Source organism: Canis lupus, chromosome 20 (assembly GCF_048164855.1).
Source record: "Canis lupus baileyi chromosome 20, mCanLup2.hap1, whole genome shotgun sequence".
Taxonomy (NCBI): domain Eukaryota; kingdom Metazoa; phylum Chordata; class Mammalia; order Carnivora; family Canidae; genus Canis; species Canis lupus.
The window spans coordinates 54,111,277-54,138,306 of record NC_132857.1 but is presented as its reverse complement, the minus strand read 5'-3'; the positions used below and the strand labels follow the sequence as shown (position 1 = coordinate 54,138,306).

Below are 27,030 nucleotides of genomic sequence, written 5' to 3'. Positions count from 1 at the left end.
CTTTTTTTTTCAGTTTTTACAAACATCTTCTGCACATAGCAATCTATATTAAGTTGATAGTCACTTAAGTTTGAAACTATTCTTTACTCCTCTCCCCTGACATGTTTTAGGTATATTTACATCCTTTTATTTTGTGAATCCCTTGACTAATTTTTACAGATATACATAGGTTTTTGTGTTCCAACTTTTAATACTTTCATATATGGTCTTTCCTCTCCACCCAGAGCCCCCATTAATATTTCTTTTAGGGTTGGTTTAGTGGTCATGAACTCCTTTCATTTTTGTTTGTCTGAGAAACTCTTTATTTCTCCTTCTACTCTAAATGATAGCTTTGTCAGATAGTGTGTTTTGGTTCTAGATTTCTTTAGCCCTTTGGATATATCATGCCACTTTCTTCTGGCCTGCAAAATTTCTGCTGAAAATCTCACAGACTTATGGCCTTTCCCTTATATCTAAATATCTTCTTTGTAATTGCTTTTATTATTATTTTTTTAATCTCTACTTTTGGGATTTTAGTTACTATGTGTCTTGGTATGGACTTCCTTGGGTTGATTTTGTTGAGGGATTTTTGTGCCTCCTGGATCTGGGTATCTATTTCCTTCCTCAGATTAGGGAAGTTTTCAGCTATTATTTTCTCAAATAAATTCCTTGTCACCTTTTCTCTTTCTTCTTTTTTTGGGATTCCCATAATGTGAATGTTATTTTGCTTGATGGAGTCAGTGATTTCCCTAAGTCTATTCTCATTTTGCCTAATTCTTTTTTCTCTCATTTGATTAGCTCAATTACTTTCCATTACTTCATCTTTCAGGCCATTAATTCATTCCTCTGTCACCTCTGTCTTGCTATTTATTCTAATAGGTTTGTTTTAAATTTCATTTATTGTGTTCTTCACCTCTGATTTTTTATATCTTGTTTTTAATGGTCTCACTACTGTCTCACTGATATTTCTTTCTCAAGTCCAATGAGTGTCCTTATAATCATTACTTTAAATTCTCTACCCAGCATATTACTTATAACTGCTTATGTCTATTGCTGTGGCTTTGGCCTCTTCTTTCATTTTGCATATATTCCTCTGTCTCCTCATTTTGTCTAACTCTGTCTGCTTCCATATGAGAAAGGTCAGCTATGTCTCCTGCTCTTGCCAGTAATGGCCTTATGAATAAGAGCTCCTATAGGGCCCTATAGAACAGTGTCTCTGGTTCTCTAGGACATGGAGCTTCAGAGTGTCTCCTACGTTGTGGTATGTGCCCTGCTGTTGATTCTTGAACGTTTTTTCTTTCAGTCCAGTTGTCTGCAAAACAACTCTGCTTGTTGTGGGTAGTGTTTGGTCCCTGGGTGGGTGAGCCTCATTTTAACAAGGTGTGCACTGGTCTGCTTATGAAATGGGACCTCTTGCTGCTGCCAGAACTGAGGTCCCACAAAACACACTGGTTGTGAGATGAGGTGTTAGTGAAGTTTGGGCAAATCTTCTGGGGGAGGGCACCCCAAGTTTGGGGACTGAGGCAAGGGTAACTGGTAAGGGCAGATCCACTGAAGCACAGGAGAGTAGGGTTTGGTGTAAGCAAGTTGGGTAGCAAGTGTTGGCACTACAATAGTTCCTACAGATGGCCATGCATTTATGCTGAGGCACGGGAGGGAAATGGTGTCTGTCACTCCTTTGTTCCTAGAGGAACAATGGTAATATAGATTAGAAATCCTTAACAAAACATTAGCAAAGTGAATCCAACAATACATTAAAAGAATTATTCACCACAATCAAGTGGGGTTTATTCCAAGGATGCAAGAATGGGTCAATATATGCAACATATCACAATCAATGTAAGACACCACATTGACAAAATTAGAGATAAAAACCATATGATCTTTTCAATAAGAAAAATCATTTGACAAAATTCAACCTCTGTTCATGATGAAAAAACAAAGTGGGATTAGAGGGAATATACCTCATCTTAATAAGGGCCATATATGAAAAACCCACAGCTAACATCATACTCAATGGTGAAAAACTGAAAACTTTTCCTCTAAGATCAGAAATAAGAAAAAGATGTCCACTCTCACCACTTTCATTCAACATAGTACTATCTACAGCAATCAGATAAGAAAAAGAAACAAAAGACTTCAAATTGGTAAGGAAGATGTAAAACTTTCACTATCTGCAGAAGACATGATATTATAGAGAACCCTAAAGACTCCAGCAAAAAAAAAAAAACTATTAGAAGTTATATATTAAAATCACTCGTAGTACTTGATAAAAACACAAAACAGAAAATACTTTTAAATGGAAAGAAACATGATATCTGGAGGTAAGACTATGATAAAAATATCAATTCTCAAATTAATCTGTGACTTCAAGTTAGCCTTAATTAATATCCCATTGGCAATGGAGTTTTTTTTTTAATTAACTTTATGTTGAGATAATTTTAAACTTGTGTAAGAGTTTACAAATATAATACAGAATTCTCATATACTTTTCACTCAGCTGCCCCATTATCTTACATAAAGTTAGAATCTTCATCAATAGTAAGAAATGAGGGGCAGCTGAATGGCTCAGCTAAGTGTCGACTCTTGATTTTAGCTCTGGTCATAATTTCAGGGTTGCAAGAGCAAGCCCTACATCGGGCTGGGCATTAGAGCTTGCTTGGGATTCTCTCTTTTCTTCTCCCTCTACCCCTGTCCCCCCCAAAAAGTAAGACATTAACTTTAGTATATACTATTAACTTGTAGAGAATTTCTTAGATTTCTCTGATTTTTTTCATTAATGATGTTTCCTCTTCCAGGGATCAATACAGGATACTACACTGAATTTAATTATCATTTCTCCTTAGTCTCCTCTAGTCTGTGAAAGACCCTCATCTTTTTCCTTTTCCTTCATGACCTTGACACTTTGAAAAGTCAATTATTTTGTAGACTGTCCCTTAATCTGGGTCTAAATTTTTTTTCTTCATTAGATTATGGTTCTGCATTATTGGGAAGGATACCACAGCTATACCATTTTCAGTGCATCGTCTTAGATTGATCATCTGATTAAGAGGTATCTTCCAGAATTCTACACTCTATTTATCCCTTTGTAATTAAAAATTTATATAGTGTTTGAGTATTATGTAAGCTTTACAGTATCTACTAAAAACATTGTTTTCCAAAATTACTTAATCAGTTGTTAAAAGCTACCTAATTATGATCATGTGATTTATTTTTTCTCCCTCAGGACACTTAGTCTCTGCTTAAACTTTGATCCATTGATTTGAAATCTTTTGGTGGATTTTGCCTACCATAATTACTGAGGTATTCTAACAGTGATTTTTCAGTTGCCTTCATTTCTTCTGCATTTGTCAATTGGTATTTTTCCATATGGACGAGCTATCATTTTGTCTGTTTATAAACTTTTTTTAAAAAAGATTTTATTTATTTATTCATGAGAGACACAGAGAGAGAGAGAGAGGCAGAGACACAGGCAGAGGGAGAAGCAGGCTCCATGCAGGGAGCCCAACATGGGTCCTGGACTCCAGGACCATGCCCGGGGCCGAAGGCAGACGCTAAACTGCTGAGCCACCCAGGGATCCCTATAAACTTTCATTTATATCCATATAGTATGGACTAATGAATATTTTATTATTTGGGGTATAATACAATATTATAATTTATTTTGTTGCTTAAGATGTTTGACCATTGACAGCTTTCAGGTTGGACCTGTGGGCTTTTGATACATTTTTTCCTCCTTTTTAGCACTTCCTCATTTCCTGGCACCACAAAATGCTCTGGGTTCAGCTTGTATTTTGCCTGTCTTGGCTTTGGACTAAAGCAATTCTCCAAAGAGTTTCCTTTCTAGACGATAGTTTTTAAAAATCAAGATTTAAGGATCAAGTAAACTCATTGGTACTGGAGTGTAACTACTTCTAGGCCTGTCAGTAGATAGAACTAGCATGCACACCCCCTACCCCCCAACTATCTGTGTATGTTTTAACCATACAACTGTATTGATGCCTTTGCCTTTTACTTAGCTCTACAGGCTTCATTCTACAATCTTCTTTCCTTAATTGTAGTTACTTACTCTGGCTCTTATTGTCTATAATACATTTAACTTGTTTTTTCAAGTATAAAGAGGAAATTGGATTAGAATTTCTAACTAGTAGCTCTGGGAAAAACAATGTAGTAACTATAGTACAGTATTTAAGTACAATTTTTTTTAATCTTTAGCATTATACTATTTTATAAAATTGTTTCTTCCCATTCCTTTCAATATGATCATGTGATTTGTTTTCAATGCAGTTAGATTCATTAGTTTTTATTCCATCGTTCTCCTCCACCCAGTCCCACATACATTCTGGTTGAATTATTTTTAAAAAGTTAATATGCAGAGAGTTTTACACTTTGTTGTATTTCTCTGACAAATGTATATAATCATGTAACCAACCACCACAGTTCCCTCAAAATTTTCTTATGTAGATAACTCCTCTTCCTAATGTCTAACCCAGTAACGATGTTTGCCTTCTTGAAAGTATCACATAAATGGAATTATTTACTATGTAGCTTTTTGGGTTTTTCTTTAATTTAGCAAGATATATTTTATGACTCATGCATGTTGTGTGAACTGATAGTTTGCTATTTTTATTACTGAGTAATATTCTATTCTATGGATATCTACACATTATTTACCAGTCAAAAGAGATATGGGTTTTCCCCTCAGTTTTTGGTGATTATGAGTGAAGTTCCTATAAGTATTTGTATACAGCTTTTTGTGTGAAAATGGTATTTATTTCTTCATGGGAGAAAACTTGAGGTGGAAGTTGCATATTAAGTTCATAAGAAATTGACATTACAAAATTGACTCTAGCATTTTGAATTCTCACTAACTTATTGGAGCGTTCCGATTGCTCCACTTTCTTCTCAGCACATGGTATGACAAGTTTTTGTTGTTTTCCTTTTTTTAGACATTGTAATATAGTATTCCCACATTGTAGTGTTAATTTGCATTTCCCTCTTTACTAATGTCGAACATCCTCTCAGTTATCTTACTGAAGGATTTGTTTAGGTCTTTTACTCATTTTTTAATTAGATTGTCCATTTTTTCATTAAGTTTTCAGAGTTTTTATATATTCTGTACACAAGCCCTTTTCAGAATTGTGATATATGCTCCCAATCTATGGCTTGTCATTTCATGTATTTTTTTTTTAAGATTTTATTTATTTATTCACGAGAGACATAGAGAGAAAGGCAGAGACACAGGCAGAAGAAGAAGCAGGCTCCATGCAGGGAGCCCAATGCGGGACTCCCTGCCGGGTCTTCAGGATCAGGCCTTGGGCTGAAAGCAGGAGCCAAACCTCTGAGCCACCCAAGCATCCCTATTATTATTCTTTTAAGATTTTATTTATTCAAAGGAGACAGAAAGAGAGAGGCAGAAGGAGAAACAGGCTCCTCACAGGGAACATGATATAGGACTTAATCCCTGCACCCGAGATCACACTCTGTGCCGAAGGCAGATGCTTAACTGTTGAGCTACTCAGATGCCCCCAAAAAATTAATTTTAAAGTTCAATTTGTTTCTTTTGTGGGTCATAATTTTGAAGTTATAAACAAAACCTCTTTGCCTGACCTAATGTCATGGAGATTTTGTGGTGATTGTTGATTTTTGATTCCCAGTGGAGTTAGAGAAGATGCTCAGAGTTTCTTGCCTTCGCAAAAAACTGCTTTTTCCTATAATACAAACTTCTTAGGACTTGGTTCAGTCCTTTCTGTGAGTACACCCCGAGGTTCATGTGGAGGCAATCTCTAAGAGCACATAGACAATTTCTATCGTCTCTATGGGTTTCACATTGTTATGCAAGCCAACATTCACCTTTACCAATTTTTCAAATATTCTAGCTCAACTTTTATTACTGTATCTGGTTCTTGTCTATCCAAGGTGAAGGAATGTTGCTCTCCTCTCTCCCTGCAGGCACCATCTCTCCTTAGATGTTTGGACTATTCATTGGACTTCAGCTCTCTCATGGCCTCAAAAAAAGTAACGAATTTGAAATTAATCTGGTTCTTTATTGTAGCAAGTGTGGGTGTGATCTCCTTTCATTTCTGTGTCTCAGGTGGAAGCTGGAATTACCCCACTAAGATCTTTAAGGAAAACCAGTATACCTGATTTCCCATAAATGAAAGAGATTAGCCAAGAAAATGTTTAAAAAGGACAATAAGGTAAGAGTTTCCTTCAAACATTATATTAAAAGTTACCTTATTATGTTTTAAATAAGATTTTATTATGTTATATAGCTACCATCAATGAAACAGTGTGATTTTGGTAGCGAAATAAGGACAGCAGATCAATGGAACAGAATTGATTTTTCAGAAACAGACTATAAATATGATAATATATGATAAAGAAGATAATTCAAATTACTAGAGACACACATGGTTTACTAAAGATTTAGAGACAACTGGCTATCCGTTAGAATAAATTATGTTTTCTATATAACATTCACAACAATAGATAGATGCAAATATACTGAAGATCTATATATAAAGGAAACAATAAAGGTATTACATGTATAAAATCATAGGAGAATGTTTTTCTAATCTTGGCATAAAAACAGTGTTTCTAAGGAAGACACAAAACCTGACAATACAAAGAAAAAGACTGAAAATTCTGAACAACTAATATTTTAGAAATGTCTGTATAACATAAAACACCATAAATGGAGTTTTAAAAACAGGCACAGTACAGGAGAAAAGATTTTCTTCTGTTAGCTTTTTCTATAGAACTCCAAAAATTAATAAGAAAATTACTAATTAGCCAAATAAAATTATTGGCAAAAGATATAAATTGACAATGTTCAGAACTGAAATGGCCAAGAAACAAAGGATAAGATATTCAACTTCCTAACAATCGGGGGGTGGGGGGGATGAAAATGATAAGATAGCACTTCTCATTCAAAAGAATGATGGTTTTTCAAGAAGCTTATGAACAATTCTTGTTGATGACCGTGAAAGGATCTGGAACTTTTGTGTACTATTGATTAGAAAGTAGTTTACAATGCCTTTAGGAGTTTCCAGGAGCAGGATCTCTCAGACTTACATTTTTTTTTTTTTAAGCCTGGATTCCTTTTGTTGCAAGAAACAAATCCTAAACTTGCATATGCAATTCAAATAAATTATTGATTCAACTGAAAATTTCAGTTGAAAGGAATTCAGGAAGGAAATATTAGCGTTAACTGCAGCTCAATCAGGAAGCACCCATTTCCTGCTGATCCTCAGCTCTCCCTCCCTTCCTATGGTTACTTCCCCTGTGATCCCGAGATGGTCTTATAAACTGAATTATGTCTTCAAAATTTACACGTGGAAGCCCTAATCCTAAGCATCTCAGAGTGTAACCGTACATGAAGATAGGTTCTTTGGAGAATTAGTTAACATGCAGTCTTCAGTGTAGGCCCTAATCCAGGATGACTGGGAACCTTATAAGTGAAAATGTGGACACAACATTCCCGGAAGGAAAACAATGTAAAGACCCAGGGAGAGGAGAGCTGTCTATAAACACAGGAGAAAGGCCTGGGACAGGTTCTTCCTTCACATTTTCACAAGGAACCAACTTTGCTGGCACCTTGCTATTAGATTTCTAGCCTTCGGACTGGTGTGAAAATAAATTTCTGCTATTGAAGCCATCCAGTTTGTGGCACTTTGTTGTGGCAGCCCTAGCAAAAATAATTTGTTATGACATCAGCATCTCCCAGGTCTGTATAATTCCTGTATATGCAAAGGAAGAAAGAATAAGTATGTTAGAATTCCTATCCAAATCCTTGAGTTTCATTTTGATTAGAACAGTTCGAAGACATGTGCCATCCTCTCTGTTCATCATTGTGACCGGAGTTATTAAATGGGCTCCTTGCCTTAGCCCAAAGTCAACATCTTTTGCACTCTGATGCCCCGGCACCGAGAGAGCTTGAATGGAATATAAGGACTATTGCAAATAAAGGAGCAAGGAGCGTATACCAGGCAAATGGCTTTTCTGCTTTTCATCCTGCAACTCCTCTTCTCACTAACAAGAGGAAATAGTGACGTGTGTGTGTGTAAAAGACCTGTATGAGCTTTTCATTAGGCCATTCTTTCTTAGGGTGAAAAAGTGGGATCAACCTCAATGTCTGGCTCATCTGTGATGAAACCGCAGGATGGATTAGCATGCCTTCTATTCAAGTGTTAAAAAGATGGATTGTATTTACATGGTTTGAACTGGAAAGATCTGCAGAAGTAAAATGGAAAATGTAAGTTGTGCACAATATTTATAGGATGATGATAGTTACCGAAAAAGCAAACAAATTATATTTCTGCATATACAGATAGGTATGTATATACATTTTTAAAATGTCTAGGATACATACCCAGCTGGCAACAGCAGTTTTGTCAGAGGAAGGGTATCTAGGATTAAGAGGATTAACTATGGGGACTTTTGCTTTGTGTTTTTTTGTTTTTGGCTACTTATGAGAATATTATGAGAATAATTAGTATGTGTAAGACTAAAAAATAATAAAGTGCTTGGTATCATATCTGAAATAGAGAGTTTAGTAAATGCTTAGAGTTATTATCCTAAGGATAGGTGAGAACTTCCCAAATCAGAGTCCTGCTGACAGGTATGAATCAGGCAAGGGAAAACTGCTTGGAAAGAGGACCGGACAACCAGAAGATCTATATAAAATGTGTACACGGGTGGATATAAGTGCACAGCACGAGTGTAGAAGGCCCTTCACCAAGCGGGTAACTGTGATTACCACAGGGGGATAATGAAGTAGGGAGGAGATAAAAGCAGATTTCATTTTTATCCTAACTTTTGTATTTTTAACTTTCCATAAACATGAGCATTTTAATATTATTTGAAGTAATCAGAATTAGACTTCTATAATCCCTTATAGCTTCCCTGTACTCTATATCTTCATTGACTTAACAACTAATCCCAGCAAGGAAGAGCAATTTGCAAAAGCATTTATTTGAGTCCTGTTTGTATTCCTATATTCTGGGCAATTGAATGAGAATGAGGATTGTTTGTCAAGCCGGGACCAGCTGGGATTCTCTGGCTGACTCCCAGGCTCAACTGTGAAGAAGCGGATATTGGGTGCTCTCCCACCTCGTCAGGAGCAGCGCTTCTCCTGTCTGCTCTTGGCACCCCCTAGCATCCTGTGCCCTGCTAAGGTGCTAACTGACAACTGACAGATTTTACTGAAAGCCTACTCTTCTCAGTAGTATTTGCATTTTAAAAGTTGACTTAAAGACTAAAAAAACAAACAAAAAAAGCCACCTAAACTTCTGAGATTTGACGCACAGCCAGTTCACACTACAGCTCTCTCATCTTTAAAGCAAATAAACAAATGCTCTCTGGACACCTGAGTTCCCGTTAGCCACCAACCACTGATCAATTTTTAAGCAAAGTTTACAATAGAACAGTTGTCCCTTCTACTAACCTCCCAGGCAGTACAACTCCAAACTAATCTGGTTTTCCCCTTCTCTCCTGAAACTCTTCTCTTTAAGGTTGCTATCATTAAGGCCCAACTGATGGTGAGGGACCTTTTTTTTTTTTCTCCAATTTAATCCAGTATTCTCTAGGAGACTGGTGTTAGCATCTGTCATAGTTTTTGTCTATTTATCGGTCTCCCCAACTTAATGCTGAGCTTCTTTAGGTCTGAATCTCCGGTCCATTCATCTGTTTATCATTGTTGTCTCTACTTAGCCCATGATAACACTGAAAATAGATGTAATATCTGATTTCTGCCCGAAGACTGGATGCTTTGGGAGGCTTAGTGCTGATCACAGAGGAGGAATGAATGAAATAAATACAAAAGCTTGGTAGGTGGTGGGAATGTTAGACAAGGGAGATAATTTAAGCAGGTGCCTTCTACCACAAGGCGACTCATCCACTCTTTAGGTGGTCTCTGGTTACACAAATTAGGAAGATGCAAAGAAGCAAACCTCACTGGTTGAAAAGGAGTCGCATTTCCATCACAACATTGGGTAAAGTATAGGGATGAGACAGAAGACGTATTCCAAGATTACAGCAAGAAGGTAACTTCAGGGGCCAGGGCGTTATTCATACATTATTCTTATTCCTGTCTCCTAACGACACAGGCCAGGTCTCTTCCAAACTGTAAATACACTTAAATATTAAAGCAATGGGATTGAAGATGGCTTCAAGTAACTTGTCATGACCTCTCCAAGCAAGTCCTGAGCTCTGTGGAACAGAAACATGTTGGATTCTAGCTTCAAATGTGAGTTTTCAAAATGCTGTTAAGTTAAAAATACCACTTCTGAACATGATCCCACCCCTTATACATCTCCTGTAATTACTGACTCACGTGCCTATTGTTTTAGTCTCTTTATGGTTCAGTTCATGTTTTGGGCAGTAGGAAGGGATGATGGGTGGTGGAGCTGAGGGAGGGTTTCACGAAATCTGGATACAGGCGGTAACTATGCTAAGATGCCCTGACTCTCTCTGAACACTTCTTAATTTAGAATAATTGAAAGTTTAGCCTGCTCTGTAAGAGAAATAAAACCACCGTAATAGAAATGTGTCATAAGATCAATGTCTTTTTCTTCTAAAACAAACAACTTTGCTGTGCCACTGTGTTTATTTTGGCTTTGGAAGCTGAGTCCTTTATCAAACAGTAGGAGACTATTATCTGGTGATAATGTATTTTGATTCTATTGTTGTTATCTTAAAACTGGTTTTCTCCGGGCCCATCTTTCTCGTATGTTTGTTTAATGACATGTTTAAAAGTCTTTGTAAGAGCCGTACTAAAATGACAGATATTTTATATTGCCAACCTAAACCACAATCTTCAAGGCTGATGATAAACTCCATCCTGGTCTCAGCTACTGTATGCTTTAAAGCTCTTAGCTGCTTTTCAAATGCTGGCATGGCTGTCAATCATTCTGTATCATGCTTATAGCTTGTGTGAGGAAACCATTTGTTAAATTGCAGCCTTCTAGACTCAAAGAACATTTACCAAATGCTTTCAGATAAAATGCCACCTTATCCTGTAAAATACTGGGAAACTTGCAAGAAGAAATACCTGAGGGAAACAAAAATTACGGGAGAGAAGTAACAACACACTGCTCCATTCTCCATTAAACTTTTGATAAGAACTAAGTGTAGCACTTAATTTTGTTTTCAGTGTGTTTTTGTTATTCTGGAGAGACAGATAAACAGTTACCACACCGGTGGGCTCTCTTTGGATTTTCTTCACATTCTATCATCTTTTCCCCTCTTTTTTTTTTTTTTTTTGGTAGACCCTACTGGTCTCTAGAGCCAGAGGGTCCAAAATGGCAGAAATGGGGAAAGGTCAGTGAGTATCCCTTCTTTCCCCCCTAACACTACTCCCAGTCCCTTACTCTACATTACTGGTAGCTGGCCCCATCAGTCTCATATTTTCAGAAATCCTCTTTGTACTTATCCTCCTCATCCTGTTATTTTAGTCAAATATGCAGAAGACTCAGACTGAGCTTCCCTCTGAAGTGCAGACTCAAATGTTTATCTTTGTCACCTGTCTTTAACCTACAGGATCCAATTCCATGGTTGCCAACTAGGGGATAGCACCTGTGCACTAAGCAGCGTGTGAAAACTGAATAAATAAAACATCTCACAATATATATTATGTATGTTTATACATAGGTTGTAAAATTATTACTTTTGAGTATATGATTGCAGTAGATAAGGTAATGTATAACAAGTTAATAGCTTCTTTGTTCAGTGGTAGGAATTGCCGTTCATCTCAGGAGAGTTCTTTTTTTTTCCTATTTATTTATTTATTTATTTATTTATTTATTATTATTTATTTATTTATTTATGATAGTCTCACAGAGAGAGAGGCAGAGACATAGGCAGAGGGAGAAGCAGGCTCCATGCACCGGGAGCCCGACATGGGATTTGATCCTGGGTCTCCAGGATCAGGCCCTGGGCCAAAGGCAGACGCCAAACCACTGCGCCACCCAGGGATCCCAAGGAGAGTTCTCCCATTATGGGGGGGGATGTACTTCAGTGATTCTTTTTCATTAAGCAGTTATAAGGTAAGAAAGTTCTATTGTTCTGGGGGAATCATGTAATGGAAGCATTTTTGGCACCTGACTGTTGGTTTTCGGAGTTGTCTTTTGAGAGAAAGATGACCAGAAACCAGAATATGGTCTGCTAAGGATGAATCTAAGAACCCAACTCTTATCCTTGAGATTAGAAATTAAAGAAACATATCCGGGTGGAAAAAGGTGACTCAGTCTGTCTTAGTCTCTTTGGGCTGCTAGAATAGAATACTACAGAGTGGGTGGTTTATAGAGGATAGAAATTTAGTTCTCAGTTATGAAGATTAGGAAATCTAAGATCAAGTCCCTATAGGTTAGGGGTCTAGGAAGAGACTGCTTACTGGTTCATAGACTGCTCTCTTTTCATTGTATCCTCACATAAGGGGTTGAAGGAGCACTCTGGGTCTCCTTTAGAAGGAAAATAATCTTTTTAAAAAATGATTTAAAATATAGTTGACACACAATGTTACATTAGTTTCAGGTGTACAAAAGAGTGAACTCCATAGGTTATGCTGTGCTCACCCCAAGTGTAGCTACCTTCTGTCACCGTACAACACGATTACAATACCATTGGCTATATTCCCCACGCTGTACTCTTCATCCCCATGTCTTATTTATTCCGTAACTGGAAGCCTCTACCACTCTCCTTCACCACTTTTTGCTCATCCTCTCCAGCCCCCTCCCTATAACCACCACCAGTTCTCTGTATTTGAGTCTGTTTCTGCTTTTTGTTTTTTTAGATTCCACATACAAGTAAAATCATGGTATTTGTCTTTCTCTGACCCATTTTTTTTTAGTCTATAGATAATGTTACATCGGTTTCAGGTGTACAATGAAGTGATTCCACAACTTTATCCATTAAGCTGTGTTCAACACAAGTTATTTCACCTACGACAATACTCTCTAGGTCCATCCATGTTATCACAAATGGCAAGATTTCTTTCCCTTTTATAATTAAATAATATTGCATTGTATATATAGTCCATGTCTTCTTTATCCATTCATCTATCAATGGACACTTAGGTTGCTTCTGTATTTTGGCAATTGTAAGTAAAGCTGCCATAGATACAGGGGTGCAAATATCTCTTTGAATTAGTTTTTGTTTTGAGTAAATATCCAGTTAGTGGACTTACTGGATCATATGGCATTTCTATTTTTACTCCACACTGTTTTCCACAGCAGTTGTACCAATTTCTATTCCCATCAATAGTGCACAAGGGCTCCTTTCTCTCCACAAACTTGTCAGCACTTATTTCTTCTCTTTTTGATCCTAACCATTCTAACAGGTGTGAGGTGAATCTCATTGGGGTTTTGATTTGATTGAACTATTTTCATATGTTTGTTGGCCTTGGGAAAAGGTCTACTAAGGTCCTCTGACCATTTTGTAATAGGTTTTTTTTAAATTTTTGGTGGTGTTTTATTTATATATTTTGGATATTAACCCCTTGTCAAATATGTCATTTGTAAATGTTTCCTTTGCTGTGCAGAAGCTTTTTATTTTGATGTAATCTCCACAGTTTAATTTTGCTTCTATTTCTCTTGCCTGAGGAAACATGTCTAGAAAAAAGTTTCTACAGCCAATGTCAAAGAAATTGCTGCCTATGTTTTCTTCTAGGGGTTCTATGGTTTCAGGTCTCCCATTTAGATACTTAATCCATTTTGAGCTTATTTTTTGTGTGTGGCATAAGAAAATAGTCCAGTTTTCCTAACATTCTTTGTTGAAAGGGCTGCCTTTTCCCCATTGTATATTATTACCTCCTTTCTCATAGATTAGTTTACCATATAAATGTGAGTTTATTTCTGGGCTCCTTATTGTATTCTATTGATATATGTGCCTATGTTTGCGCCCCTATCATACAGCCTTGATTACTATAGCTTTTAGCATATCTTGAAAATCTGGGATTGGGGTACCTTGAGCTTTGTTAAGATTGCTTTTGCTATTCATGGTCTTTTGTAATTCCATAGCAATTTAAGGATTATTCTAGTTCTGTGAAAAATACTATATTGGAATATTTATAGGAATTGCATTGAATCCCTAGATTGTTTTGGATAAAAAACTTAACAATATTAATATTTAATATTAATTCTCCCAATTCATGAACATGATATATGCTTTTATTTGTGTTATCTTCAATTTTTTTCATCAATGTCTTACAGTGTTCAGAGTATAGATCTTTCACCTTCTTGGTTAGATTTATTGCTAGGTAAAAGGAATGGTTTTCCTAATATCTCTTTCTGCTATTTTATTATTGTAGAGGAATGCAATAGATTTCTGTATATTATTATCCTGCAACTTTACTGATTCCTATTATTTCTAATAGTTTTTTTTTTTTTTGTAGAGTTTTGAGGGCTTCTATGTATAGTATCATGACATCACAAATAGTGAAAATTCTACATTTCCCCTCCAAATTTGGATGCCTTTTATTTAATTCCTTGCCTAATTGATGTGGCTAAGACTTCCAGGACTATGTTGAATAAAAGTGGCAAGAGTATGTATATCCTGGTCTTCTCTATGATCTTATGAAAAAAGCTTTTGAGTATGGTGTTAACTATGGGTTTGTCATATATGACCTTCATTATTGTGAAGTATTGTTTCCTCTAAACTCACATTGTTGGGAGTTTTCCTCATGAAAAGACTGAATTTCATCAAATGCTTTTTTTGCATCTATTGAAATATGGTTTTTATCCTTTTGTTAATGTGGTGGGTCATGTTGATTGATTTATGAATATTGATTGAGCCATGCTTATATACCCAGAATAAATCCCAGTTGATTGTGATAAATGATTCTTACAATGTATTAAATTCAGTTTGCTAAAATTCAAATTTGGTAAAATTTACCAGTGAACCCATTTGGTTGTGGACTTTTGTTGGGTTTTTTGATTACCAATTTAATTTCATTTCTACTTATCGATCTTCTCAGATTTCTTTTTCCTCTGAATTCCATTTTGGAAGATTGTATGTTTCAGAAATTTGTCTATTTCATTAATTTCCAATTTTGGCATATAAGTTTTGATGGTACTTATAATCCTTTGTAGTTCAGTGGTATCGGTTGTTGCCTATTTCATTCTCAGATTTTATTTGGTTCTTCTCTTTTCTTGATGAGTTACAGTAAAGCTTTATTAATATCATTTATCTTTTCAAAGAACCAGTCTCTTAGTTTCTTTTTTTTTTTTTCTTTTTCTTTTCTTTTTTTTTTTTTTGGTTAGTTTGGTTAGTTTTTAGTCTGTTTAGTCTCAATTTATTTTTGGTCTGATCTTTATTATTTCCTTCCTTCTCCTGAGTTTTGCTCTTTCTTTGGTTCTTTTGAAGATTACATTGTTTGAGAGTTTTCTTGTTTCTTTAAATAGGCCTGTATTGCTGTATATTTCCCTCTTAGAACTATTTTAGCTTCATCTGAAATAGTTCAGACCATTGTTTTAATTTTCACATGTTCTCATGTATTTTTTATTTCTTCATTAACCTATTGGTTTAGTTGCACGTTGTTTAACCTCCATGTTTATTTTTTTCTTGTGAACAATTCCTAGTTTTATACCCTTAGGATTGGAAAAAAATGCTTGATTTGATTCCAGTTCTCTTAAAATTTATTGAGATTGGTTTTATGGCTTAGCAAGTCATCCGTCCTAGAGAAATTTTCACGTGCTCTTGAAGAGAATATGTATTTTATAATTTTTAGATGGAATGTTTTGTATCTATTAAGTCCATCTGGTCTAATGTGTCATTTAAAGCCACTATTTCCTTATTGATTTTCTGCCTGTATGATCTATTCATTGATGTCAGTAAGGTGTTAAAGTCTTCAATTATTGTATCACTGTTAATTTCTTCCTTTATGTCTGTTAATAATTGCTTTATATGTTTAGGTGTTCCAAGGTTAGGTACATAGATGTTTACTATTGTAATAGCCTCATGTTAATTTGATCCCTTTATCATTATTAATGATACAGTCTTTGTTTTAAAGTCTTTTGTCTGATGTAAGTATTGCTATCCTGCTTTCTTGTTTGTTTCCATTTGCATGGAATATCTGTTTCCATCTCTTCAGTCTATATTATCTTTAGGTCTGAAGTGAATGTCTTTATGTCTTTTTATTGGAGCATTTGGCTCAATTACATTTAAAGCCATTATTCATATGTGTAGATTTATTGCCATTTTGTCAGTTGTTATTTCTCTCCTTTTGCTCTCTTTCCTTGTGATATCTTTCTTCAGTGTTACACTTAGCTTTCTCTTTGCTTTTTGTGTATCTAGTATAGTTTTCATTTGCCGTCACCATCAGGTGCATATATAACATTCTAGGTAAGTTGATGATCACTTAAGATTGAACACATGCTAAAGGTACTTCATTTTTACTACCTCCTCCACATTTTATGTATGTGTTGTCCTATTTTACATATTTTCTAAGTCCCTTTACATAATATTTTAGATATAATTGCTATTACTATTTTTGTCTTAACTTTGTTACTAGTTTTATAAGTGATTGATCTGTACCTTTACTTTATGTTGGTGATGAACTCTATTATTTTTGTTAGAATTAAAGGAGAGATAGTTTCCCCAGACTGAGCAATAACCTTGCTCGCTAGAGTATTCTTGGTTGTAGATTTTTTTCCCTTTCAGCACTTCAAATACATCCTGCCACCTTCTTCTAGCCAGAAAAGTTTCTGCTGAAAACCAGCTGATAAACTTAAAGGGTTGTTTATAACTAGTTATTTCTTTCTTGCTGCCTTTAAGAATCTCTAATTTTTGTTATTTTAATTATTATGTATCTTGGTGAAGAACTCCTTGGGTTTATGTTACTGGGAATTCCTTGTACTTGAACGTTCAAGGAATTGAACCTGAATGTTCATTTCCTTTCCCAGGTTAGGAAAGTTTTTAACTATTATTTCTTAAAATATGCTTTCTGCTTCATTCTCTCTATTCTTCTGGGAATGCTATAATGTAAATATTTGTTCACTTGATGTTCAAGAAATCCCTTAATATATCCTCACTTTTTAATTTTTTTTCTTGTTCAGCTTGGATATTTTACATTACTCTTCTAGACTGCTGATCCATTCTTTGGCATACTCAAATGCATTATTTATTCCCTTTAGTGCTTTTTTAATTTATTGTAATCTTCAATTCTGATTGGTTCTTTTATGTATTTTCTTTCTTCTTATTGAAGTTCTGGGTTCATCTACTTTTCTCTGCATTCTGGTGAAGCTCTTTATGACCATTACTTTGACATTTTTTCCAGATAGATTATATCCATTTCATTCTGTTCTTTCATTTGAGCATATTTCCCTGTCTCCCATATTTGACTGTCTGTGCTTGGTTCTATGAATTATGTTAACAGCTACTTCTCTTAAAAGTGAAGTAATAATCTTATGCATAGTCATCACTTGTGTATGTGTGACTTTCTTGGGCCTGGTGACTTCAGCTGACTGGACATCCACCTGTCATGAGCCAAAGCTGAAGGGAGCCTGGGCCAGGGAAGTCCCAGGGCTCTTGGTACAAAAGGCCCATTAGCATAATAGCTGAGGCTTAAGTGGTCACAGGCTGGGGTAGTCCTATAGCTCTCTGTATATAGTAGACCTGGCAGGACAGCTGATACTAAAGTAGACACAAGCTGGGGAGAGTCCAGGGGCTCTCCATCCAGAGGATGCCCTGGCAGGTCTGCTGATGCTTATGTGGGTATGCACCGGGTGGTCCTGGAGTCCTCTGTGCAAGGAGTACCCTGGCAACATGAGTTGGAGGTTCCTAGGGTACTTTGTTTAGGGGATGCCCCTAGGGAGAGGCTGGAGCACACTGGGTACAGGCCAGGGGTCCTCAGGGTACTCTGGACTGGGTCACCCAGGTTAATAGTCTAGAGGTGAAATGTGTGTGGGCAAAAAGCTCCTAGGGTGCTCTTCCCCAAGGGTTCACTGGCAAGTTGTCTGGAGTCAAAGTGGCATGAGTCTGGAGGATTCTAGATTACTCTAGATCTATGTCCCCCCTCCCCCCCACCACCACCACAAGGCGCTGGAGCTACAGCGAGCACTGATGAGGGGTGGCCAAATGTATGCCACACTGCAACAGCCTAGGAGGAATGGCTGGGGTTACTGAGGACTAGAAATTTCACAGCAGGAATAGGCCAGCGCTTGGGTAGGCCAGACGGTGCTCCTGTCCATGCTATCCAAGTGGAAGGGGAGTATAAACTGTAGTCCCTTCAACCCAGAGAAAGCTTCAGCAGTCTCCTAGCCATTTGGCAGAATTCTAGGGCTGGGATTAATGTTCCAGTTGCTGTTTTAAACTGTTTTCTTCTTATGCTCCAGGACACCCAAGATTGGTGCGGCCTAGAGGCCTGGGGCTCACCGAGACAACAGGGCAGCCTGGTATCAGGATCCTGCTTCTTTCTGCACTATCAAGGTGGAGGGGCAACATAAATAGTGGGGCTTACCTGGCCTTCTGACCCAGAGGGAGTTCCAATAGCTCTATAGCCATTTGGATTCTAGGGCTAATTCTTTTATATTCTAGTTGCCTTAAAAAACTATGGCTTTTTTTCTAGTGCCCCAGGGCAGACAAATCTGTTCATTGTCCCAACTGCAGTTAGCAGTGCTGGTGTGGGGATTCCCTTTGTTACCTTGGCTCCCTCTCTCACTGTTCTCTAGGTGATCTTTTGTTGTGCAGAAGCTATTCAACCCTCAGTTTTAATTCCAGAAGAATTGCTCTATAAATAGGTAGATTCTGTATGTCCATGGAGGTACTGAGTTCAGGGCCTTCCTGTGTCACTAGCTGGGACCCTCTCTCTCAGCACTAATCGTTTTTAATGGCAGCTCTCATCAATTAATGACCTCCCAAGGCCCCACCTTCAAATACTATAATTTTGGGGATTAGATTTTAACACAGGCATTTTAGAGGACATTTATGTTCAGTCTCTAGCAGAATCCAAAGCTAGTTTATGATAAAGGATACCAAAAGCCCTAGAGGAATTTTCACTCTGAGAGAAACGGCTGCCGACTGAATTGCAATACAGATACAGGTGTTTTTATGAGATTAGCACTGGCAGAACTGGTTTCTGAGCGAGGATGTATCTGTAGGTACTGGACCCTCTGAGACAAGAAACAGGCCATCACTGCACAGTGCGTTAGTGTTCCTTGTATTAAAGTGTCATTGTTCAACAGCAGCCACTTAATAGCAATATGGCAGTAGCCTGAACTGATAGGATTTTACATTTCTCTACCTGGTGTTTAGAAGACTGAATTGGTATCTTTTTTTTCCAAGTGAGCCCCAGGATTATTTAGTAAGGTTCAGGAGAGTTTTCCAAATAGAAGCCTATAGAAATTTGATGCTAATTGAAAAAACCAGAGTTCACTATATATAAAGTGTGTAATACTACTTGTATATGGACACCCAATATTCAAATGCTTTACTGAATACATAGTCTTTTTGACATTTTGTATTTTATTAAGTGGCAGATGCCACGTGGGAGTTTGGGAAATTGTTATAAAAAAGGAATTCCTATTCTTCCAAAAAATTACTGAATTAAGAGGAAGAAAATTATCTTAGACATTATATAAGCTCTCCCTCTTATTCCTACTCCTCAAACCTCTTCATCAAAAAAATGGCTTTGCTTCATCCAGGTAAGTCATTAGGAAAAGGTCTAAGTGCATTTCATGCCCAGGGAATGGAGAAATTGTACTTAAAATAATCACTGGGAATTTACTAGTCTTTCAAGCTTTGGAGGAACGGAAAGAGGTGACAGGTAGCCAGGTATATTTTGCTAGAGCTGCCATAACAAAATACCCAGGCTGGGGTGGCTTAAATAACAAAAATTTATTTTTTCCCCTGTTCTGGAGATGACAAGACTAAAACCAAAGTGTTCACAGGTTTTGTTTCTTTTACGACCCCTCTCCTTGGTTTGCAGATGGCCATCTTCTCACTGTAAACTCATATGGCCATTTGTTGGTCTGTTTACATCCTAATCTTTTTTTGTAAGGACATTAGGCATATTGGAATAGGATCTATCCATATGAACTTGGTGGTGGGTCACTTCTACATGCAACAAGATAGCTAGGAACTTCTGGATCTTCCTGAAGCCTTTTCTCCTCTGGATTTGGTGCTATGTTCTTAGTACCTGATAGCCCTCAAATCCCCAAAATTCATGAGCCTGCTGTGTTGGGGCAAGGTGGGCTCAGCTCCTGTTGAATGGTTGAGGAAGAAGGGACGGGAAGTATGTGGGAGTCACTAATTTGTGGAGCTGGTTCTGCCATTCTTAGGTCATGGTGGGAATCAGTTTCTACATAGAAACATTTTGCTATGTCAGTATTCGTTCCTTTTATATTATCGGTTTTCTAATTCAGATATGGAATTGGTTAAAATGGGTTTTGTGGGGAGACTGAGTGTTTCCCACAATAACATGGCATATTTGCCAACAACAACAAAAAGACAAGTAAATGTTAATTATAAACTATTCACACAGGGAATCTGCTTGTAGACACTTTTTGTTTTCCCCCGGGGCCTATCATAGTGCTTCTTAAATATGTTTTGATTGATTACTCTTTGGTTCACCTAGTTTTACAAAATACCTTGAGGCTTCCTCAGGCTGTGTGTAAATGTTTCTTGTGGATGGTCAAGTTTTACAGACCACAGGATTGACTCCATTTATTTTATTTTGTTTTTTTAACTCTGAAGGCCATGATTGATCAACTAGATTGAATAGAATTATAAGATTCATGAATTCATGCAAAAAATTACTTTTTTTTTTCTTAACAAACAGCTGTTGTCAATGATGCGGATGGCTGAAGTTTTATTTGGAAAACAGCAGTTGGTATGAAAACTCTTCTGCTTACATTTAAAATATCCCATACAGACACATGGCATGGAGAGGATGTCAAGACTGAAATTTTCTAATATGGGACTTAAACTCTAGCCTGACCTGGAACTCTGCAGGAGGCAGGAACACTACAAGAGCCATTTTTCTTAGATTGTACATGGTAATCTAGATTTTTTTCTCATGGATTTGTATGTGGACCTTCTGATTTTCAAATAAGATCAGTGTCTCTTTTTAATGAGGAATAGAAGGAAAGGGACAAAAAAAATCTAAAATAAGAGTTAGATTAGTCTTCAGGAAGAGCATTTTAAAAAATAATTTTAGTGGTAGCTAAAAACGTTTTCTTCCTAAATTTTATGGGAAATTTTATTCTTCTAAGAGACTGAGAAATTCCCTGGCTAGAATAAGAACTTAGGGCACATTGCCTCCTGGATCTCTTATGGATCTCTCTGAGGAAGAGGAGAATTAATAATGGTAATGCAGTAGCTACAATTATTGGATACTTTTAATGTCCTAGGTGTTTTTACAAACTTTATTTAGAAAAATAAAATTTAGGTTAAGTAAATTCCCCATGGTCACAAAGGTAATGTGTTAAATCAAGAATCTGAACTCAGTGTCTGACTCCAACGCTGCTGCCTTTAAGCATGCTCTTTACTAGTGCATTATACCACGGGTTGCCTCAAAAGTGTCCCTTCTCTAGCTCAAATGGAATTCTTCTAAGCCTTGATTACTTAAGAAATAGAAAATGAGGTACTATTACCCTCCTTTGCCTACTTTTCCTTTGTCTCCACTTTCTATATAACCCACCAGTTCCTGCTTTGAACCTTACTAAATTTGAGGAAGACTCAGCCAAAATTAAGGCTTGGAACCATGAGTTAGGAGCCTGCTGTGGAGAGGGAAGATAGAGTGTCAGGATCTTGAGTTCTGCTTATCCAACAGACACACTGAAGGAATAGCTACATGTACTGCAACTAACTCTGAAAACTCCCTGAAGACCAGCACAACAGATATTCGACTGTATTATAAAGGGAAGAGAGGTAGAAACACAGAAAACAAATCCTTTGTGGACAGGATCAGACATCACAGATCAGATCTCACCCTTGGCACCTCCTAGCCAAGGGGATGAATACAGGGAACAGGAGCCCCACCCCCAATGTCTGGCTTCAAAAGTTGGTACAATTTAATTCAGGGAGAGCTATAGGAAATGGAGACTGCACCCTTAATGAACCAGCACACTTAATAACTCAGTCTGAGACCTAGCATAGAAGAACACTGTGAAATGTGCCTGGGGTATACATAAAGGAGATTATTAATTTTATTATATATGCTAGAGGGTCAGGGACCTTCAGGAGATTTCTCTAGAAATGGATGCTTGGAGAGCCAGCACTAACCCTCTCCCCATCTACCGTGCTAACACCAACTGTCCTACCTCAATATTTTCTCACAGATAGACTTCACAAACTCTTATAGGTGCCCCTCCAAAGTGGAAATTAGGAAGGCTAACTCCACACATCAGCATACCTGCAGTTCCTATGCAGGGACTGTCAGCTGGCTGCACAGATAATAAATCCTGCTTTTTGGTGCAGCCATAGCTAGCATACTGGCTCATTGTAGCCAGCAAGGCTAAGGGCCAGCCCTACCGCCCAGAGCCATCACACAGCTTAACCACAAAAGGAGGGTACATGTAGCCCACACAGGAGATATCCCCTGGAGCACCTGGTTCTGGCGAAAAGGGGGGAATGCACTAGAGGACAATTTCTACAAGACCACTACTTTCAAGATCAGTAGATGTAGCTGACCTACCTAATACGTAGGATAATATAAAGAGACTAAATGAAGAGACAGGAATTATAACCTAATAAAAATCATACAAATAAGAGCCTAAAGGAAATCAGCAATATGCCTAATAAACAGTTCAAAGTAATGATAATAAAGATTCTCACCAGATTTGAGAGAATACTGGGTCAACTCAGTAAGAACTTCAAGAGATTAAAAATATAAAAAAAGCTTCAGAGCTGAAAAATACACTAGAGGGAATCAACAGCCAATTGGAAGATGCAGAATATTGGATCGGTGATCAAGAATCTATGGAATGGAAAGAAAAAAGAAAAAAAAAGTTCAGGGGCCTCTACAGTATCAAGCATAATAACATTCACATTATAGGGATGTTAAAAGGAAGAGAGAAAAGAGGGCAGAAAATTTAGTTGAAGACAGAACAGCCAGAAATTTCCCTAATCTGGGGAAGAAATAGACCTACATGTCCCGGATTCACAAACAGCCCCAAACAAGATGAACCCAAGGAGAACCACACCAAGATACATAAGAATTGACATGGCAAAGTACTGATAAAGAGAGCTTTTAAAGCACCAAGGGAAAAGAAAACAGTTACACAGAAGGGAAGCCCTATGGTATATCAGCTGATATTCCAGCAGAAACATTACAGTCCAAAGGAAGCAGCATTACATAAAGTACGGGAAGAAAAAAGCCTACAACCAAGATTACCAAGCAAGACTATCATTCAGAATAGATGGAGAAACTTTCCCAAACATACAAAAATGAGTTCATCACCACTAAATTGGCCTCACAGGAAATGTTAAGGTGATTTAAATGGAAAGTAAAGCCAATAGCTAGAAGAAAATTATGAAAGGAAAAAAAAAGTTCACACATAAAAACATAGTCAAAGTAGTAAGCAAAATATAAAGCTAGTATGGTAACTATAAATCAAAAATTTTTGAAACACAAGAGAAAGGAATCCAAGCATAATTCTAAAGAAACTATCAAACTGCAAGAAGAAGGATGCCTGGGTGGCTCAGTCAGTTAATCATTTGCCTTCAACTTGGATCATGTTCCTGGAGTCCTGGGATTGAACCTGCCGTAGGGCTCCCTGCTCAGCAGGTAGTCTGCTTCTCCTTCTCCCCTTGCTTGTGCTCTCTCATTCTCTCTCTCTCTCTCTCAAATAAATAAAATCTTAAAAAAAACTGCAAGAACAAAAGAACTACAAAAACAAAATGGCAACTAGTATGTTCCTATCAATAATTCCTTTAAATATAAATGGACTAAAAGCTCTAATCAAAAGACATAGGCTAATAACTAAATGGATTTTTTAAAGACCCATCTATGTGCTTCTATGTAAGAGAATCTACACATCTAAAGATACAGACTGAGAGTAAAGGGAAGAAAAAAATATACCATGCAAACATTTAAAAACAATCAGGGTAGCAATATTTTGATCAGACAAAATAGACTTCAAAAGCTATAGCAAAAGACAAAGAAGAGGGCAGCCTGGGTGGTTCAGCAGTTTAGCACCTCCTTCAGCCCAGGGCACGACCCTGGGGTCCCAGGATCGAATCCCCCGTCGGACTCCCTGTATGGAGCCTGCTTCTCCCTCTGCCTGTGTCTCTGCCTCTGTGTGTGTGTGTGTGTGTGTGTGTGTGTGTCTCTCATGAATATTAAAATCTTAAAAAAAAAAAAAAAGACAATGAAGGACACAATATCCTTCAAGGATCAATCCAACTAGAGGATATAACTATTGTAAATATCTGTGCTCCCAACCTATGAAGACTTAAATATGTAAAGCAAATATTAACATAAACAGTGACAAACTCACAGTAACAGTAGGGGACATTAACACCCTACTTACTTCAACGGCTGGTTTAGGCAGAAAATCAATAAGAAAACTGGCTTTGAATGACACATTGGACCAGAAGGACCTAATAGATATGTACATTTAGGTAGAACATTCCATCCAAAAACAGAATACATATTTTCATATGCACATGGATACTCTCCAGGATAGATCACATGTTAAGACACAAAACAATTCTCACTAAATAGAAGATTAAAATCCTATTAAGCAACTTTTCTGAAAATAACACTATGAAATTAGAAATGACAAGAAAAAAAATCTGGAAAACAACAAAAATATATTGAGACTAAATAACATACTACTAAACAAATGGGTCATCCAAGAAATAAGTGAAATTTTTAAGAAAACATGGAGACAAATTAAAATGAAATCACAATGGTCCAAAATGTTTGGAATGAAGCAAAAACAATTCTAAGAGGGATGTTTATAATATTAAAGGGCTACCTCAAAAGGGAGAAAAAAAATCTCCACCTAATTAACACCCAAAAGAGGTTTATTTAAAAGTGAGCAAAAGGAAGGAATAAAGACCAGAGCAGAAATAAATGAAATTGAGACTAGAAAAATATAAAAGACCAATAAAACTAAGAACTGGCTCTTTGAAAAGATAGAGGACAAAAATAAATAAAATTAGAAGTGAAAGAGATGAAACAACCTAGAAGAAACAGATAAATTCCTAGAAATATACAATCTTCCAAATCTGAATCAGGAAGAAATAGAAACCTTGAATAGACTGACTACTGGTAATGAATTTGAATTAGTAAGAAAAAAAATTCCCAACAGACAAAAGTACAGAGCAAATGGGTTCAGAGGTGAATTTTATGAAACACTTAAAGAAGAGTTAATACTTCTTTTTCTCAAACTATTCCAAAAAGTAGAAGAGGAAAGAAAACTCCCAAATTCATTCAATGAGGCCTATAGTACCCTGATACCAAAACCAGACAAAAATACTACAGAGAAACCTACAGGCCAATATCTCTGATTAACACACATGCAGAAATCCTCAACAAAATATGAGCAAACATTAAAGCAATTTTTCATCATTATCAAGTAGGATTTATTCCAGAGATGCAAAGGTGGTTCAATATTCACAAAAATCAATGTGCTATATATATCACATTAACAAAAGGAAGGATAAAACCTATATGATCATCTCAATAGATGCAAAAAGAGCATTTCACAAACTAAAACATCCATTCATGATAAAAAACAAAGTGGGCTTAGAGGAAACAAACCTTACATAATAAAGGCCATTTGTGACAAACTCACAGCTAACACATCATAAACAGATCAAAAACAGAGCTTTTCCTCTAGATCAAGACTAAGAGTAATGTCCACCATTGACTTCTTTTATTCAACATTAGCACTGGAATTCCTAACTGCAACAATCCTACACGCAAAAGAAATAAAAGGCATCCAAATTGGTAAGAAGAAGTAAACTGTCATAATTTCCAGATGACACAGTATATTGTATGTATACTACAATATACAAAACCCTAACGACTTCACAAAAAAGCTTAGAATTCAGTATAGTTTCAGAATGCAAAACTAATATACAGAAATGTTGCATTTCTTCTACACGATACAAATGATCCAAGAAATTAAGAACGTCTGATTTATAATTGCACCAAAAAGTGTAAAATACCATGGAATAAATTTAATCAGGCAGGTAAAAGATTTATATTCTGAAAATTAATGAAAGAAATAGAGGATGAAGGGTGACACAAACAAATGGAAAAATATACCCTACTCATGGATTGGAAGATTTCAGGTCATTAAAATGTTCATAATATGCAAAGTAATCTACAGATTCAGTTCAATCCCTGTGAAAATACCATAACATTTTTTCACAGAACTAGAAAAAATACTAAAATTTGTATGGAACTAAAGACTTCAAAGAGCCAAAGTAATCTTGAGAAAGAAGAGCAAAGCTTGAATTAATACAATCCCAGATTGCAAGATATACTACAAAGCTATAGTAATAAAAACAATAAGGTACTAGCATAGACATGTAGATCAATAGAACATGATAGAAAGCTGAGAGAGAAACTCCACAAGGTTAATTGATCTACAATAAAAAAGGCAAGAATATACAGTGGGGAAAAATCTTTTCAATAACTAATGTTGGGGAAAATTAACAGCTGCATGTAAAAGAATAAAACTATACTACTTTCTTAGACCATACACACACACAAAAAAAACCACAAAATAGATTAAAGATGTAAATGTTAGCCCTGAAACTACAAAATTCCCAAGAGAAAACATAGCATAATTTCTTGGGCATCACCACTAGCAACTTATTTACAGATATGTCTCCTTAAACAAGAGGAACAAAAGCAAAAATAAAGTATTTGGACTATAACAAAACAAAAAGCTTTGCAAAGCACTGGATACCAACATTGAAACAAAAAGGCAGCCTAGTGAATGGGAGAATGATACATCTGGTAAGAGGTTAATATCCTAAGTATACAATTAACTTATACAACAAAAATCTAATTTAATGATGTGCAAACAACCCACATAGACATTTTTTCCAAAGAAGACAGCCTACAGACGTATGAGAAGATGCTCAACATTA

General features: G+C 36.6%; 2 long non-coding RNA genes across 3 annotated transcripts in view; one reads left to right on the top strand and one right to left on the bottom strand.

Moving 5' to 3' along the window:
- The window catches only part of LOC140611971 (uncharacterized), a 46,270-nt gene extending 24,896 nt beyond the window's left edge, over positions 1 to 21,374 (top strand). The window contains exons 2-6 of the long non-coding RNA XR_012013326.1: positions 2,949 to 3,031; positions 6,074 to 6,179; positions 8,089 to 8,236; positions 10,089 to 10,228; positions 20,756 to 21,374. This is a non-coding gene — a long non-coding RNA (uncharacterized lncRNA). The remainder of the gene's footprint in view (positions 1 to 2,948; positions 3,032 to 6,073; positions 6,180 to 8,088; positions 8,237 to 10,088; positions 10,229 to 20,755) is intronic.
- LOC140611970 (uncharacterized) overlaps positions 1 to 27,030 on the bottom strand; it is a 132,440-nt gene that overhangs the window by 36,034 nt on the left and 69,376 nt on the right. The gene's annotated exons all lie outside the window — the stretch shown is intronic.